General features: G+C 43.4%; 1 protein-coding gene and 1 non-coding gene across 3 annotated transcripts in view; both read left to right on the top strand.

The window, feature by feature from the left end:
• DGKI (diacylglycerol kinase iota) overlaps positions 1 to 16,714 on the top strand; it is a 447,265-nt gene that overhangs the window by 101,573 nt on the left and 328,978 nt on the right. The window lies entirely within an intron of this gene.
• Positions 10,058 to 10,130, top strand: TRNAW-CCA (transfer RNA tryptophan (anticodon CCA)). The gene has a single exon. It is a non-coding gene; the product is annotated as a tRNA-Trp (tRNA).

The following is a 16,714-nucleotide window of genomic DNA, read 5'->3' as shown; positions in this document are numbered from 1 at the left end:
CCCTTTCTCCTTTAAAAAAATACTGTAACAGAAACATCGAGTATCCCACTTCAGTGCGACTGGCTGCCCTGGTGTCATTTTCTCATTTATCTGCCACCCATTCGGGATTGCTCTGTGGGAGCTGGTGGGATTTGCTGCCAGATCTGCTGTACTGTACCGATGCTGATGTCACTGTTGTTTTAGCCCCAGAAATTGAATTGCTTGTGAAGGTGGTGGGAGAGGGACATCTGCCTTTTCTACAGCCTCTTGGTACCACCTTCCAGTCCCCACATCCTCTGTCCACCTCAGACTGTGAATCTGAGCGGAAGACTGAGCTTGAGTCAAAGAGAACAGAAAGTGAATTCACTAAACGTTCTAACTGCCTTGCCTTTGGTGTGAACGGGCTCAGACCTTACACCCATTCTTCTCTAAGTTTTCTCCACTCTCTTCTTCCCGCTTCCCCTCCATTCCTTTTGGCAACGAGGGACTAAACTGTCCTCTGGCTGCGTGTGGGCGCAGACTCCTGGGGGACAGGGCGGCTGGGTCCTGAAAAGCCTGGAATTCTTCCTAAGTGTATGTGGTGGGCGCTCCAGCAGTTGCTGGCAGGCTCTCCCAGGGATCCAGGCTCCAAGCCTAATACCATCTGCCCAGCTAATCCACTTTCTGGGCCAGTGTCTAGCGCCAGAGGACGTCTGGGCTGGGGATCAGTTTGCAGCCTTTGTTATCTTCTGGCAGAGCCAGTCTATCTTTTCCTTTCTCCTCTTCTCAGTAGTCAGACCACTCAAGTTTAACTTGGTTTATTATTTAGGGACTAACGGGGAGGGGTTGAGATGATTACTTGGAGACAGAGCTCCAAGCTTCCAGGCGGATAATGTGTGTGGTGTGTGTGTGTGTGTGTGTGTCTCTGTGTGTGTGTGTGCGCGTGCGCGCGTACCTGAGTACACACGTGTGAGATATCTCCTGGCTGTCTTGGAATGATGAGTCCGGGGTGGATGGATCTCTTCTGTAGAAGCTGCAGAAACCAAAACAGGTGCCCAGTGCCAGGGTCAGAGTCCACAGATGGCTGGTGAGTAAAGAGGAACTTCCCACTTTTTGTAGCAGAAAAATGTAGTTGATAAATATTAGACCTTCCTGTTTCCTCTTTACAGACTGAAATTTATGAACGAGGACCCCCCATTTACACCTTTGTGGGGATTGTGAGATCTGGTTTTTCTTTTCTTTTTGTGTAGATGATACTATTCTCGAGTGACGGCAGTTCACCACCCACAGTTTTTTATAATTTGCCCACCTCTTCCTCTTTGTTTTCTCCCAGCTTCTAGTATTCAGGGGGAAATCTCTTTGGAACAGGCTAGGGGAGGTTTCTTATGGGGATAGGTTTTGGAAGTAGCCAGAGTTTTAGTCCAGAGTTTATTGTGGCAGGGCTTATGATTTTGAAACATAGTGATAGATTGTATGTGGTTATATATTTAAATCCATGTGTCATATGTACATAATATTAAATGATTGGCTAGTGCCTAGACATAGTCAATAAACTGAAAGATGTTGCTTTAATTTATCCTTTTGTTATTATCATGTTATTATTGTCTTTTTTCTTAACTTGCTCCGTAAGAGTCCATGTAGGATTCAGTGTTGCTCATCGAGACTGGCAAAATGATACTAAATTGTTCTTATGCTTGTTTTTTTGTTCCAAGGTTTACTTCATGGGTTGGAAAGCTACAGCCCACAGGTCAATCTGGCCTGGTTTGTAAATAAAGTTTTATTAAAACACGGACATGCTCATATATGTAAAAATATATTGACTATGGTTGTTTTTGTAAGACAAGTGCAGAGTTAAGTAGTTGTGACAGACTCTATGACCTGCAATGTTTAGTATTTGACCCTCAACAGACATCGCTTGCCTTGCTCTGGTTTGATTTCCTCTTTCCTTTACATACTTTCAAAAGGTCTACAGTGATACTAAATACTTAGGGGATCTTTGATGAAAGCATGATCATTACTGGTACTCAGGGAGCTTCTAAACCAATCAGACAAGGAAGAGAGAGACACCTGAAACATGTATGGAACACAGATGATAAAAAAACATATGAAAAGATGTCCAGCAAATATTTACAGCTCCCCCCCGACCCCAAGTGCAAAGGAAGCCTGTCAGGTGCAGTGAGAGACACTCAGGAGGATGGAATATGGTCCTATTCTCAGAGAGTTAACTGTCCAGTAGGAGAAATCTGCTAAAATAACTAAGCTGTCTGGCAGGTTCTCATAGTGCCTGTAGAGGAATACATGCTGTTTTGGTGTTCAAAGGGGGCAAAATGATTTTTCTAGCCCAATCTAGTAGGTAGAAACTTTGGAATGGGAAGTAAGAAAGGATGGTATTGCCTGCTCGCTGTAATAGGGAAGGAGACCTTTATCTGCAGTCTCCAACTCTTCACCGAAGTAGGCCTTTGCTTCTGTTGTCGAGGGAGGTTTTCTTTTCCAAAGAAAGCATAGGAAGAAACTTAGCCTGTTAATTGGCATGAGATTCACAGTTATCATAGACTCAGAAATGCCCCATTTTGGACCTTTGGAACAAAAATATGAATTAAAACCGAAGTGAGTCTGGAACTAGGACTGACCTTTAGACATCACCTACTAATATCCCACTCATTTTACAGCTGAAGAAACTGGGGCCAAGAGATCCAGTTAGTTGTATAAAATTGTCTCTGGAAACTAGGACTTCTGACTACCTGGTCTTTCCTAAATTTTACTCGTTTTTTTTCTCAAATTTTAAGAAATGGAGAACATGTTGGAAATATCAGCATAAAGTCTTTCATTGTCTTGAAGACCTTCATTAACATGCCCATCCTTTCCTTGGTCCTCCAGAATCCCCAAGGTCACAGATGCGGGAATGAAATATTGTCAACCCAGTGAGAACTTACCTTCCCCTGGCTGCCCTGCGGGACTGCTCGTCGGGGCAGACCTTCCTGGGCTGGGCTGGCTGGGCGCTCTGCTTTGCCGGAGTGCCCTCCATATTCCTACAGCTGCTGATCGGTGCCTGGAATACCAACGTTAGGAGTGGGGGAGGGAGCGGACAGGTGAGAAAATGACCCACAGGTATCGGGGCAGGGAATTGAGCTTCCATTTAACTGTCCATGAGTAATCGTCTGTTCACTCATTCAACGTTTATGAAGCCCCTGCTATGTTCCAGGCACATGGGATGCGACAGAGATTTAAAGAGACAAGGAGCCTCCCCTTGTGGGTCTCACATCTCAGTGTGCTTCACCAGAGGAGAGGGTGTTTGTTTCCTGGGGGAGCAACCTGGGGTGTGGACAGGTGGGAGCACCGGACCTGGAGCAGGAAGCCCGGGTCTGAGCTCCGGCACCATCTTTTCACCAGCTCTGCACCTCTTGTGCACCTCTTTCCTTCCATTTCCTTTCCCTGCAGCCGAAACCCTGTCTTCTTAATACCTTCCCCATGGTTCCTCTAGGACTAGGGTCCCCTCTCTTAGCCTCTCTGAGGCTTGCCTTCTTTCCTGCCATTCCTGATTCTGCTGGATCTTAGGTTCCACTGTCACGATCTCCTGTCCTGTTGCCTCTTGCTAGGACTCCCTGAAGCCAGTGCTGCGTCCTGGTGCTGTGGCCTCTGCTCTCCCGTGACGCTGTGCTCTGCTCCACGGCTTTGCAGCTCCTACCCGACCCTACTGAGCGTGTCCAGCTCTGGATCGTGGGTCCCACCCGAGGGCCCAGTTGCTGCAGGGAACAGCCCCGCCCCAGCTGTGTCTGGAGTCAGAACTTTCCACTTCTTTGATGATTTAACAGTGTTTCATGGGCACTGTTCTAGGCGGAGATAAAATGAAGACCAGGTCCCTCTTCTCATAGCTCTTATATTTGCAGATGTGGAATCAGGGTTGGATTTTGGCTAACCTCAGAGATCCTGATTCTTCATATGCAAAATGATGAGTTTGGAGTTGATGAACTTTAACATCCCTTTAAGCTCAAATATCCAGTCTATAATTTCTCCCTTTCAGTCTCTTTTCCCCTCCCTGTCACAGCCTCTGCCTACAGCTGATTGGTTATTATTATTCAGCTAAAGTTGTAAAAACAACCAGGATTTTTTAAGCAACCGAAAAGACGTTGAGAGAGGAGGAGAGAGAAAATAAGAATGCTTTAGACCCTGGATAAGATGGACCGGGTGGGAAGTTTGATGCCTCTGCTGCCTGAGGGCTGGAACTCAGCAGTAGTTCGAGGGGATACCCTGCTTGGGGAAAGTTAACAGTGTCTACAGAAATGATAGCAGATGTATTAGCTGAGGAAAGGGGAGAGGGAGGGCAGAGAGCATCAGAGTCCTGCCCTTATTTTAGTGCTCTGCTCTTCTGTGTTTTGCAAATTGAGGAACAAAGAATAGGTGTTTTGTGATTTGAACGTGGAAAGACAGGAGACAGAGCAGCTGTTTTTGTTCTAACTTACATGAAGTTGGGAATCTTGTTTTACAAGTTTATTGATAATAGAATGCTAGAGTCAGAAGAGGTGATTCCATTCCTAAATATTTGATGATCACGCCGTGGGTGTGGCAACCATACATCCCAACTACAAATAGTGTATTCTGTTGTCTCTGTGAATAATCCTGTAGTCATAACCTGCGTGTCAATATTGGGTTCTGAAGATGTAATCATGGGTTGCTGTTATTGTCTGCAAGCATGACACTAAGTTATCTTGTCATCCAACTCAGTTTTTTTCGTTAGCTCTTTGCCAGTTTTATTGGAAGAAACCAGTAACTTGTAAATCATAAAAGGTTAATAATCTCAGTCATAATTTCCTTTCATTATCAGGTGTCTTCAAGACACCCTCTCTCAGTTTTTTTTTTTTTTTTTTTTTTTTTGGTACGTGGGCCTCTCACTGTTGTGGCCTCTCCCATTGCGGAGCACAGGCTCCGGACGCACAGGCTCAGCGGCCATGGCTCACGCGCCCAGCCGCTCTGCGGCATGTGGGATCCTCCCGGACCGGGGCATGAACTCGTGTCCCCTGCATCGGCAGGCGGACCCTCAACCACTGCGCCACCAGGGAAGCCCCAGACTGTGCTTTGACAAGTCCGAATTGCCTTCCTGTGGCCTTTCCTCCAGGGGCAGGGGAAGGAGGGTGAAGCCTTACCTCAGTCCTGATAGTCTAGCTCCAGCTCCATCTTCGGAGAGCAGAAGCCTGTGTGATACGAACACAGTAGCTCAAGAACAAACCAGAATCTCAAGGATTAATCAATTCTCAATCAAACTTCGGAAAAAAACAAAAACAAAAGCACGATTCTGCCTCTGCAGACACAGTTCTGTTAGGGTAGTCGAGTTCCATTATTAAATAGATACTTAATATGTTTTTACAATGGGTTTCTTTGAATTCAGGCTTTCCAAAGAAGAATGGGAGGGTACCTGTTGCCTTCCATCTGCCTGAATAAAAGGCCTACTAAAGCAATCCTTTCCATAACAAAGGCTAATTCTGCCCCGCTTCACCTCCCCTCCCAACCCCCACGCCTGCTTCACTTGATAAGGCAGAAACCTACAAGTGGATGTTTTAACAGCTTTAGAACAATTTTAAAATACTGTTCCCACCAGAACTCCCTTACATTAGGTATTATGATTATAAGGAAACAGCCTTACATTTTCCATTCTGTATCTTCCCATGTATTATTTTATTTAGTAAACTCCATTATATATAAAATTTTAGTCCTGTTAGTGGTTGCTTGTGGGATCAAGTCCCTTTTCGTCACTCACACACTTAATTTTTCCCTCCCAACTTCAGTTTTTTTTCTCAGTAACTTATTCTGTTTCTGCAGTTCTATTTATTGAGTGAAACATAGGCTGTTTGTATACCTGGGCTTTCATTCCATGAGCCTGTGTTTGCGGTTTGCATGTTAATGTCGTCACGTGCGTCGGAGGTGCCTCTGCCTCGGAAATAGCTGTTGCATGCACAGGGTTCTGCCTCTTAAGGTCCTGCGTGTCTGTGGGGCAGAGCGGAGGTGGTGCGGGGTGCCTGTGGACGTCCTTGTTCATACCTGGCCATGGCAGTGAGCTCCAGGCTGGCTGGCGCTTTCTAAATTGAAGCTCTGTTTCTACCCAGAGAGATGCAGAGGTTCTCTGCTGCTGCTCTGAATGTAAGGGGACCCTACCTAGGAAGGCTTTTAAAGTTCTGTTCCTTTCTTTCTTCTTTTTCCTTATGGAGGCTACAGCTGACAGAATTGGAATGGCAGTAGGTGGGCGAGGAGGGTGGGGTGAAAAGAGGAATGGCAATCATCAGTTTGGGAACGATCCCTGAGCCAAAGAACTGCCTGTGGCATATGAGAGCGTATGAGAGAGTTTGTCTCTTTGCCTCCTTGGAAGGAGGTATGCTGTAAATCTGACTCAAGAGGGAACTATTTATGGGAGATCATTATCAAAGAACAGATAGTTGATTTTCTAATTAGTACAGGTTTGGTGAGATTGTGATTTGGGCCACTAAAGCTTGTTGTGCACAAATAACTTTTCTCCAGCTATTCGTAAGGCAAATACACATTCTCGACAGAAATCTTTTCAAGAGCATCAAGATTATGATTATGTATTATATTTGTAGATGTAAAAACACTAACAAAATGTAGAGCTTTGTTATTATATAGCAACTCGTATGGTTTTCAGCATTGCTACAATCAAGAGGTTTTATTTGTGTTAGATCTATTGACTGGGTTTTCCAAATCTTCCAACGTTGCAAATTCATGACATTGAAGCAAGTGTCCACATTTGTAAAGATAGTGATTGCAACTAGATTCAACCCCAAACTAGGCACAGGGACTCATGTTTGGCTGGCTGATTCCATGCACGTTTGGCACCTGTGGTTTGCTTGGTTCTATCATTCAGACACAGATGCCTCTTGGAGCACTGAGTGGTGCTTTCCAACGAAATCTTTCTGCTTAACCCACGACCTCTCTGTGATCTGAACACGAAGGAATCAAGGTACAGAGGGACGTGACATATTAAGAATCAGAAGCTGGGATAAGCCAGAAGGTACCTCATGGGATTAACTTTCTTCTTTTGGTTGGATAAGGTTATTTACATGCCCTCTTTTCAAACCTCTGCACTTCACCTGTCCACCTGCACATTCTCTAAGCATTGCAGATATCCAGTTGGTGTGAAGAGGCATCTGTAAAACTGTGCAGGAGTGAGTAATACCTCCGATGTTTATGTACAGAATAGTGTGCCCGTGGCAGGCTGACTTTTGCATACCTGCTGTCTTTTACTAATTAAAATCAAGAAGATTGTACAGTACGACCTTCCACGTACACAGCGCCTGCTGGACCGATTGTCTCCTTTTTGGGATTTCTGATCTGCTGGAAGGCAAGAAAGGAGAGGTGAAGACTAGCAGCATGTTAACAATGGTGATGTCCTACCACCTGGGACAGACTCTTCAACTGGCCTCTTTAAATGTATTTTTCTAATTCTCAAAATAACGCTTCCAGTAGAGATTTATTGGCCCTTTTTATAGATGAGGAAATTGAGGCTCAGAGAGGTTAACTAATCTGCCAAATTATTCAGAATATGACAGACTAGGATTTGGACCCAGAGCCACTTGTAAGGCCCACTCTACTTCCAGTATCCAGCTGCCTTACAAGCAGGGCATGGCCCAAGAGTCCAGTCTTTTTTGCTTTTGTATGAGAGCATCCTCATCCTACATGGATTTAGTATGTTGGATGTTTGTTTATTTATTCATTTATTAACAACTTTATTGGAGTATAATTGCTTTACAAATGGTGTGTTAGTTTCTCTTTATAACAAAGTGAATCAGCTATACGTATACAGATATCCCCATATCTCCTCCCTCTTGAATCTCCCTCCCACCCTCCCTATCCCACCCCTCCCTCTAGGTAGGTGGTCACAAAGCACCAAGCTGATCTCCCTGTGCTATGTGGCTGCTTCCCACTAGCTATCTATTTTACGTTTGGTAGTGTATATATGTCAATGCTACTCTCTCACTTCGTCCCAGCTTACCCTTCCCCCTCCCTGTGTCCTCAAGTCCATTCTCTACGTTTGCGTCTTTATTCCTGTCCTGCCCCTAGGTTCATCAGAACCATTTCTTTCTTTTAGATTCCATTCATATGTGTTAGCATACAGTATTTGTTTTTCTCTTTCTGACTTACTTCACTCTGTATGACAGTCTCTAGGTCCATCCACCTCAAATTTCGTTTCTTTTTATGGTGGAGTAATATTCCATTGTATATATGTGCCACATCTTCTTTATTCATTCATCTGTTGATAGACACTTAGGTTGCTTCCATGTCCTGGCTATTGTAAATAGTGATGCAATGAACACTGTGGTACATGTCTCTTTTTGAATTACGGTTTTCTCAGGGTATATGCCCAGTAGTGGGATTGCTGGGTCATATGGTAGTTCTATTTGTAGTTTTTTAAGGAAACTCCATACTGTTCTCCATAGTGGCTGTATCAATTTACTTTCCTAACAACAGTGCAAGCGGGTTCCCTTTTCTCCACACTCTCTCCAGCATTTATTGTTTGTAGATTTTTTGATGATGGCCATTCTGACTGGTGTGAGGTGATACCTCATTGTAGTTTTGATTTGCATTTCTCTAATGATTAGTGATGTTGAGCATCCTTTCATGTGTTTGTTGATCTGTATATCTTCTTTGGAGAAATGTCTATTTAGGTCTTCTGCCCATTTTTAGATTGGGTTGTTTGTTATTTTGATATTGAGCTGCATAAGCTGCTTGTAAATTTTGGAGATTAATCCTTTTTCCATTGATTCGTTTGCAAATATTCCATTCTGAGGGTTGTCTTTTCTTCTTGTTTATGGTTTCCTTTGCTGTGCAAAAGCTTTTAAGTTTCATTAGGTCCCATTTGTTTGTTTTTATTTCCATTTCTCTAGGAGGTGGGTCAGAAAGGATCTTGCTGTGATTTATGTCATAGAGTGTTCTGCGTATGTTTTCCTCTAAGAATTTTATAGTGTCTGGCCTTACAATTAGGTCTTTAATCCATTTTGAGTTTACTTTTGTGTATGGTGTTAGGGAGTGTTCTAATTTCCTTCTTTTACATGTAGCTGTCCAGTTTCCCCAGCACCACTTACTGAAGAGGCTGGCTTTTCTCCATTGTATATCCTTGCCTCCTTTATCAAAGATAAGGTGGCCATATGTGCGTAGGCTTATCTCTGGGCTTTATATCTTGCTCCATTGGTCTATATTTCTGTTTTTGTGCCAATACCATACTGTCTTGATTACTGTAGCTTTGTAGTATAATCTGAAGTCAGGGAGCCTGATTCCTCCAGCTCCATTTTTCGTCCTCAAGATTTCTTTGGCTATTCGGGGTCTTTTGTGTTTCCATACAAATTGTGAAATTTTTTGTCTAGTTCTGGGAAAACTGCCATTGGTAGTTTGATAGGGATTGCATTGAATCTGTAGATTGCTTTGGGTAGTATAGTCATTTTCACGATGTTGATTCTTCCAATCCAAGAACATGGTATATCTCTCCATCTGTTTGTATCATCGTTAATTTCTTTCATCAGTGTCTTATAGTTTTCTGCATACAGGTCGTTAGTCTCCTTAGGTAGGTTTATTCCTAGGTATTTTATTCTTTTTGTTACAATGGTAAATGGGAGTGTTTCCCTAATTTCTCTTTCATAGTTTTCATCAATGGTGTATAGGAATGCAAGAGATTTCTGTGCATTAATTTTGTATCCTGCTGCTTTACCAAATTCATTGATTAGCTCTAGTAGTTTTCTGGTAGCATCTTTAGGATTCTCTATGTATAGGATCATGTCATCTGCAAACAGTGACAGCTTTACCTCTTCTTTTCCGAATTGGATTCCTTTTATTTCCTTTTCTTCTCTGATTGCTGTGGCTAAAACTTCCAAAACTATGTTGAATAATAGTGGTGAGAATGGGCAACCTTGTCTTGTTCCTGATCTTAGTGGAAATGGTTTCAGTTTTTCACCATTGAGAACGATGTTAGCTGTGGGTTTGTCATATATGGCCTTTGTTATGTTAAGGTAAGTTCCCTCTATGCCTACTTTCTGGAGCGTTTTTATCATAAATGGGTGTTGAATTTTGTGGATGTTTATTTAAAATTATAGTCACAGGGACTTCCCTGGTGGTCCAGTGGGTAAGACTCCATGCTTCCAATGCAGGGGGCCCAGGTTCGATTCCTGGTTGGGGAACTATATCTGTCATGCATGCCACAACTAAGTGTTTGCATGACACAGCTAAGAAGTCCGCATGCCACAACAAACATCCCCTGTGCCACAGCTAAGGCCCGGTGCAGCCAAAATAAATAAATGAATAAATATTTTTTTAAAAAATTGTAGTCATAGGCTGAGCATTATGACACCAGCAAGTCATAGAAGTTTTCCAGAGATATTTCCTTGATTAAGTATTTGCACCACTTTTGAACACACTGAGCAGGCAAGGTTGGGGCTGACTGTTGTAGAGGGAAAGAAGGGTTGGGCTTGTCTAGGTAATTACCCCATTTCTTACAGCAAGACAGTCTCTGAGTCTCCAGTTTTGAGGCAGAGAGGAGCGATTGTGGTGAATCCCCAGAGAGAGATTGATGGACGTTCTCTGTATACCTGCCACTGCCGAAACGCTTTGGTGGGGGCTGCAGTGGAGACACAGGGCAGCCAGGCTGATGCCCCAGGGGAATATCTTCTGCAGCCTGACCTCAGGCATCCTCCCTGTGGAAATTCCTCACATCACACTTCTTGCATTCATGCCAAACAGTACTGATTTCGTCTCGCTTTTTCCCCAGGATGATGTGAATAAAATCAGAAGTGGGAGACAGAAGAAACTGGTCTTTCATCCAGAATTAATAAACCAAGATATTTTAGATTTATTTCCCAAGAATGTGAATTTCTGCGGTCCGTTTCTCAGACTGCATAAACAGAATTTGTGCTTGAATTTGTTAGAGTCCACAATTTCCAAATCCTGTTGTAGGGCTTTAAGTAGAGGAGATGCCCAGGTTTAATATGCTATGAAACACGGTGGTGGGCTTAACTTTAACTTTATTCCAAGGCAACTGATTAGTTTATGCCTTTCCTTTCCTGCTACAACCCTGAAAGTCGTGGTGGAGCAGAATCCCTGGGCAACACCAGGAGGAATAATGAAGACCTCAGTGTCAACCTTCTCTGGATGGCCAATTCGATCCTGCAAATGGCAAAAATAGACTGGAAAGCAGATGTTCACTCTCATATACTCTATTGACAAATAGGAAAGATAGGGAAGAAGGGCATTGGGAGGGAAATGACCAAAAAGAACTTCCCGGACAATCCGGAGGGAGGACCTAGCTGACACATCTATGTAACACCTTTTACCTTTGCCAAACGCTTTCATAGCTACCCTCTCGTTGGCCATTCTGACTACACTGGGTGCTGGGCAAATGGTTCTGTTCTTCCCGTTGAAGAGAGGGATGAGATATCTAAGGCAACCCCTTGGGAAATTCTCAGGAGAGCTAGAGATGGAATCCACAGAGAAGTCCTGCCCAAGATCCCATAGGAAGCCTCTGGGATCTCTTGTTCATGCCTTTTTTTTAACCCCCTCTTAGGCAGATCACACTGCATCTCTGAAAAGTCCAGGGAAGCCTAAACTTTTATATTTAGAGTTTTAAACATGGGAGGAGGCTTGGAATTTATTTCGTCCATCTTTTCAGTTTGGAGATGAAGACGATGAGAGCCAGTGAGATGTGACTTGCACAGGGTTGGGTAATTCTGTGGCTCTGGCTAAACTATAAGATACCTGGTGTGAATTTACAGAAATGCACCACGGGAGAACGCAGCCTTTGGGCACCTGGCTCGGCAAGCTGAGGTCTGTGCAGAGGAAGAGATGCCCTTCTTTGAGGTGGACACAGAGCCAGGCCAGCGCGTGGCTTGGAGGGCTGAGCCCAGGCTGGGTATCAGATCCCGATCCCCTGTTTGCGATGCACTAACTGTGCCCTATATGAAGTAGCTCTGCATGGTTTTCCCAGTTCATCTGAAACAGATTTGGATGGAAAACATGACTGAGTGAGGGAGTAAGCTTTCCATTAGGTAGATGAGGTTGTCCATATGCCTACTAATTGCCCTCATTTGACATAAATCAAGCAGACCTGGGGGATAAGGGGTGAATCTTTCTTTTCTTTCTTGCGGTTATGGGCATGAATAACTAAGATGAAACCAGACCTGCGTGGGCTGGTTTGACGGATGATGGGCATTTTCAGAATTGTAGCAAAGAAAAAAGAGTTAAGGTCTAGCAAATTTCACCATGAATAGTTAGTGAACTGGATGTGAAAAGAAAAGAGAAAACCCCACCTTCTCTGGTATTAAAAAAAAAAAAGTGTTCAAGCAAGACAGGGCTGGATGGTTTGAAGACCCATTTTCAAGCTTACATCAATACAAAAGGACATTGCCTCTGGCAGCCAGAATTTGAATGGACAAAGTTAGGTTTGTGTCAGCGGTTAATGCTTAAAGCTTGTAAACACAACTCCCCCCCACCACCCCCGCAACCCATTACTACAAGCGTACTTTACTAATATGGCATTTTGTATTGGAAGGTAAATGTTACTATAACATTGGCAAGTAGTGAATAAGTCTGGTAGTGCAAATAGCCCTATGTGACAGTGACTAGATCCTTCTTGTAAAGGACTGAGTAACTGAAAGTTCCCCTTTGTATAACTAAGTACAGTGGTAAAGGAAATAATGATTTGCAGGTATGTGTTTAATGTGCATCTCCCGCCACTCTCTTGGAGTCAATCCAGCACACTGGCTAAGGGTGGACACTTTGAGGTCTGGTTTCAGATTCCACTTTTGTCACTTAGTAGCTGTGTGACATTAGTTAAGTTACTCAATCTCTCTGTGCTTCCTTCTGCAGCTGAAAAAATGGTGATCACCGTAGGGCATATCTCATCAGGCTGTATATTGGGTGTATTAAATGAAGTAAACTATGTGATTGCACCGTGCCCAGAACATGGAAGCCCTCAATCAGTACTGGCTGCCGCGGTTGATGGATAGTAAAGGACTGCTTCTCTCTTATTCCTTGTGTTACTCTGAGAGCTTGGGCCACATAGACAAACAACAAATATCGGTTGAATAAATGAATGGTCCTATTTCTTCATGGCTCCCGTGCAGTGAAGCCTCAGATTGCCAGTGATGTTGTGTGTGAAATTAGTTCCCATGTGGCTGGGCCTTTTCAGTCTGGCGTATCTCTTCTGCCACACTTTGTTTACCTCCGGATTGATCTGCTCTTTCATAAAGACGGTAGAGTCTATAGGAGGCCTGAGCTCTGGCTCTTAGCTTATGAAACACTGACAGCTGACGTTTAGACGCATTTCAAAATACAGAATCCAAATCATATGTAGGGAAAAGGAGATGCAGCTTGGGGTGATGAGACGTGCCTGGAGGACCAGGTCCCAAGCTTCTGGCTTCCGGTCTCCAGATGATCAGTGATGTCGCTTCACCTGCTGAAACAGACCGTTGTTTTAATAAAATGAAAGTGTTAGCGTCCATGATCTTCGAGATCTTTTCCTGCTTTTCCAATTTATGATAGTAAGATTTTAGTTATTTTTGTTAATTCCTTAAATTCATCGATACAGATACAAACTTATATTGGATTGGCCAAAAAGTTCGTTAGGGTTTTTCCATAAGATCTTAATGTAATAGAAGCAGAGTCGGTTTCTGGAATTAGTGTTTCTTCATATTCTAAGGAATCTTACTATTCAAAGGAATCCTTCCATGAATATTTCCTGTAAATCAAGAATCTTTTCTAATGCAAATCATTATCTTCTGATGTCTCTGCTTTGAAATTTTGCATGTATGTTTTCTTAAAATAAGGCACATTGAAATATTTTCAAGTTATAGCTAACACTATTGGGTGAGTGTACACAGGCCCAGTGTAGGAAATTAAGTATTTTGGGGTCTACGTTTTTAAAACACCGTCTTGTTTCCTGCCATCCAATCGTGTTCTACTCAGTGGTTCAGTCCAATTTCCGAAACCAATTAGCCTAAATTTTTAGGAGTTGTTCCACAGATTGTTCAAACTTCTGATTCATCCCGACTTATAAGAGATAACAAACAAAGATCATTATTTAAAGCCACTATTATCAATGATCTGAGGGCAGATATTAGACAAAAACTGAATAGAATGCTTGTCTTGTCCCGTGGTCCGTATGACCTCTGATTAAGTTAATCATATTTCTGTGTCTAATATGGAGAGCCTGACACAAGGTCTTGATTGACAAAATCTATTTCCTCCTCCTATTTACTCAGGCCTCTTGGAAGCTTGGGGTTTCTGATTAAATTAAGCTATTTTTGTAACCTGCAGAAGATCCCATATGGTCAATCTCAAGTTCCCAGTGCTTCCAGTGCTTTCCCTAGATGTTTGTTTTGCTTAGGACAAACAGGATGCTGTTTGTGGGTTTTTTGCTGTTTGACCTTCTCATATGGAAAGGTTTTAAGTGTTTTCCCTTTCAGCTGATCACTTTAAAAGTTAAATTTACTGATTGCTAAGCACTTCATTGGATTCTCTCATTTATCCTTCACAGCAACCTGACGAAGTAAGGACTACTATTCGTCCCGTTTGCCTTTTCTGATATAAGCCACAGAGGAGCTAAATAACTTTCCCACACAGCTAGTAAGAGGTTGAGCCGGTCTGCAGTTCAGCTTTATTTGTCTCCAGAACCCTTGCCTAAGCCTTACATTAGGCTGCCCTTTGCCAAAACCTATCTCGACAGAGACTGCCTGCTGAACATATTCTATTTTAATATCGGAAATGGCTTATTCATGTTCTCAGCATCCAGATTGCTCAGGCTGCAAAGTCTGTTTGGACGTTTATTAAGAGAGTGAGGCCTTGGGTTTCCCTGGTGGCGCAGTGGTTGGGAGTCTGCCTGCCGATGCAGGGGACACGGGTTCGTGCCCCGGTCCGCGAGGATCCCGCGTGCCTTGGAGCGGCTGGGCCCGTGAGCCATGGCCGCTGGGCCTGCGCGTCCGGAGCCTGTGCTCCGCGGCGGAGGAGGCCACAGCGGTGAAAGGCACGCGTACCGCAAAAAAAAAAAAAAAAAAACAAAACAAAAAAACAAATTAAGAGAGTGAGGCCACGTTAATGATCTTCTGTGAATTTTCCTTCGGCTTATCTTCGGAGAAGTTGGAATGAGCTCAGTCAGGGAAGGAGAGAAGAGAGCCGTGTGAAAGTCGAGTGGCTTTGTGTCCAACACGTGTGTGTGTGTAGCCCTGTGCCGAGGGCTCAGGCCACGGTTGTCCGCTCGTTTCCAGCTGTTGTTCCTGGTGTGTAATCACAGTGCCAGGGGGCAGGGTCCAGGAGAGCATCGCACCTCACTGACACGGGTACTGCAGCCGGCCCAGGGACTCCGCCCCCCACCCCTTGGTCTGTCCCAACCAGTGTCCTTAACTTTAAATTTGTAAGACCGAGAGTTGAGTTTGTACTTCTTTCCTTCCCCAAATTCCTCTGGGCTCCTTATGCAGTTTGGTCCACTTTCTTCATAGGGACCAATTTTACATTGTGGCACTTCCCAATCCCAAGAAAACGGCTTGCTACTCAGTAGACATTTAAATACCTAAGAGGTACCTTTATACCATCAAGAAATATTAATTTATTTTAAATAAAATGTTGAAGGGGAAACCTTACTACCTTACCATTTACCTCAGAGATACTGTAACTGTACGGAAGTAAATGCTGAAACTCAAGTATATTCAGGGTCCCCAGGGAGCACGAGAAAGGGCCACTTGGCCAAATCTGGCGTATTCAGAGAAGGTTTTCTGGAAGGATGATTCCTGATGTGGAGTCTTGAAGAATGAGTAGAATTTAACCAGGTAGAGAAAGGTGGAAAGAGTTTTTAGGTAACAGCACAGTATGAACCAAGGAAAAGAGGAAAAGACTGATGGTTTGTAAAGAAAAATCAAAGTAGATTAATATCACTAAAGCATGATGTATAAAGTAGTGAATGGCAGAAGGGAGGTTTGAACACATAGCCAGAAGCCCTGATATGGAGACATAGATGGGGGTAGATAATCATGTCACAAGTGCTGTGTGAAAGAATCAAAGTGATGACCACCTTACTTCCTTCAAATCGTCGCTGAGAGGCCACCCTTGCAATGAGGTCTATCTTGACCAATCTATTTTAAATTGCAGCTCTCATGTTAATGCTTTACTTAATTGTTATTCACTGTTTGTCTCTCCCCATCAGAATGTAAACTCCGTGAAAACAGAATTCTTTGTTTTGTACACTGGTTTATCCTTAATGCTTAGTAAGGATAACGTACCCTAATGTCTCTCAATAGTTACGGAAGGAAGGATAAAAGTTTCCCAAGGTCGTATACCCAAGCCAAAAGGTGGGAGCAGCCCAAGTGTCTGTTGATGGATGGATAAGTGAGATGTGGTACACACACAGTGGAATGTTATTCAGTCTTAAAAAGGAAGGAAATTCTGACACATGCTGTCATGTGGATGACCCTTGAAGACATAATGCTAACTGAAAATAAGCTACTTGCAAAAGGACAGATACTGCATGATTCCACTTATATGAGGTACCTAGAGTAATCAAATTCATAGAGACAGAAAGTAGGATGGTGGTGGCCAGGGGCTGGGGGGGAGGAGATGGACGGTGGTGATGGTTGCGCACAGTGTGAATATACTTAATGCCACAGAGCCATACACTTAAAATGGTTACAACGGCCACACACAAAACATTTCCAAAGTTTGTAGAGATACTAAATAAGATAAGGATGGGGCACGTCTGTTGGATTAACCAACACAGAGACCA

This window comes from Delphinus delphis, chromosome 9, assembly GCF_949987515.2.
Source record: "Delphinus delphis chromosome 9, mDelDel1.2, whole genome shotgun sequence".
Classification (NCBI taxonomy): domain Eukaryota; kingdom Metazoa; phylum Chordata; class Mammalia; order Artiodactyla; family Delphinidae; genus Delphinus; species Delphinus delphis.
The sequence above is the reverse complement of the archived record's forward strand: the minus strand, read 5'-3'. Positions and strand labels throughout refer to the sequence as shown.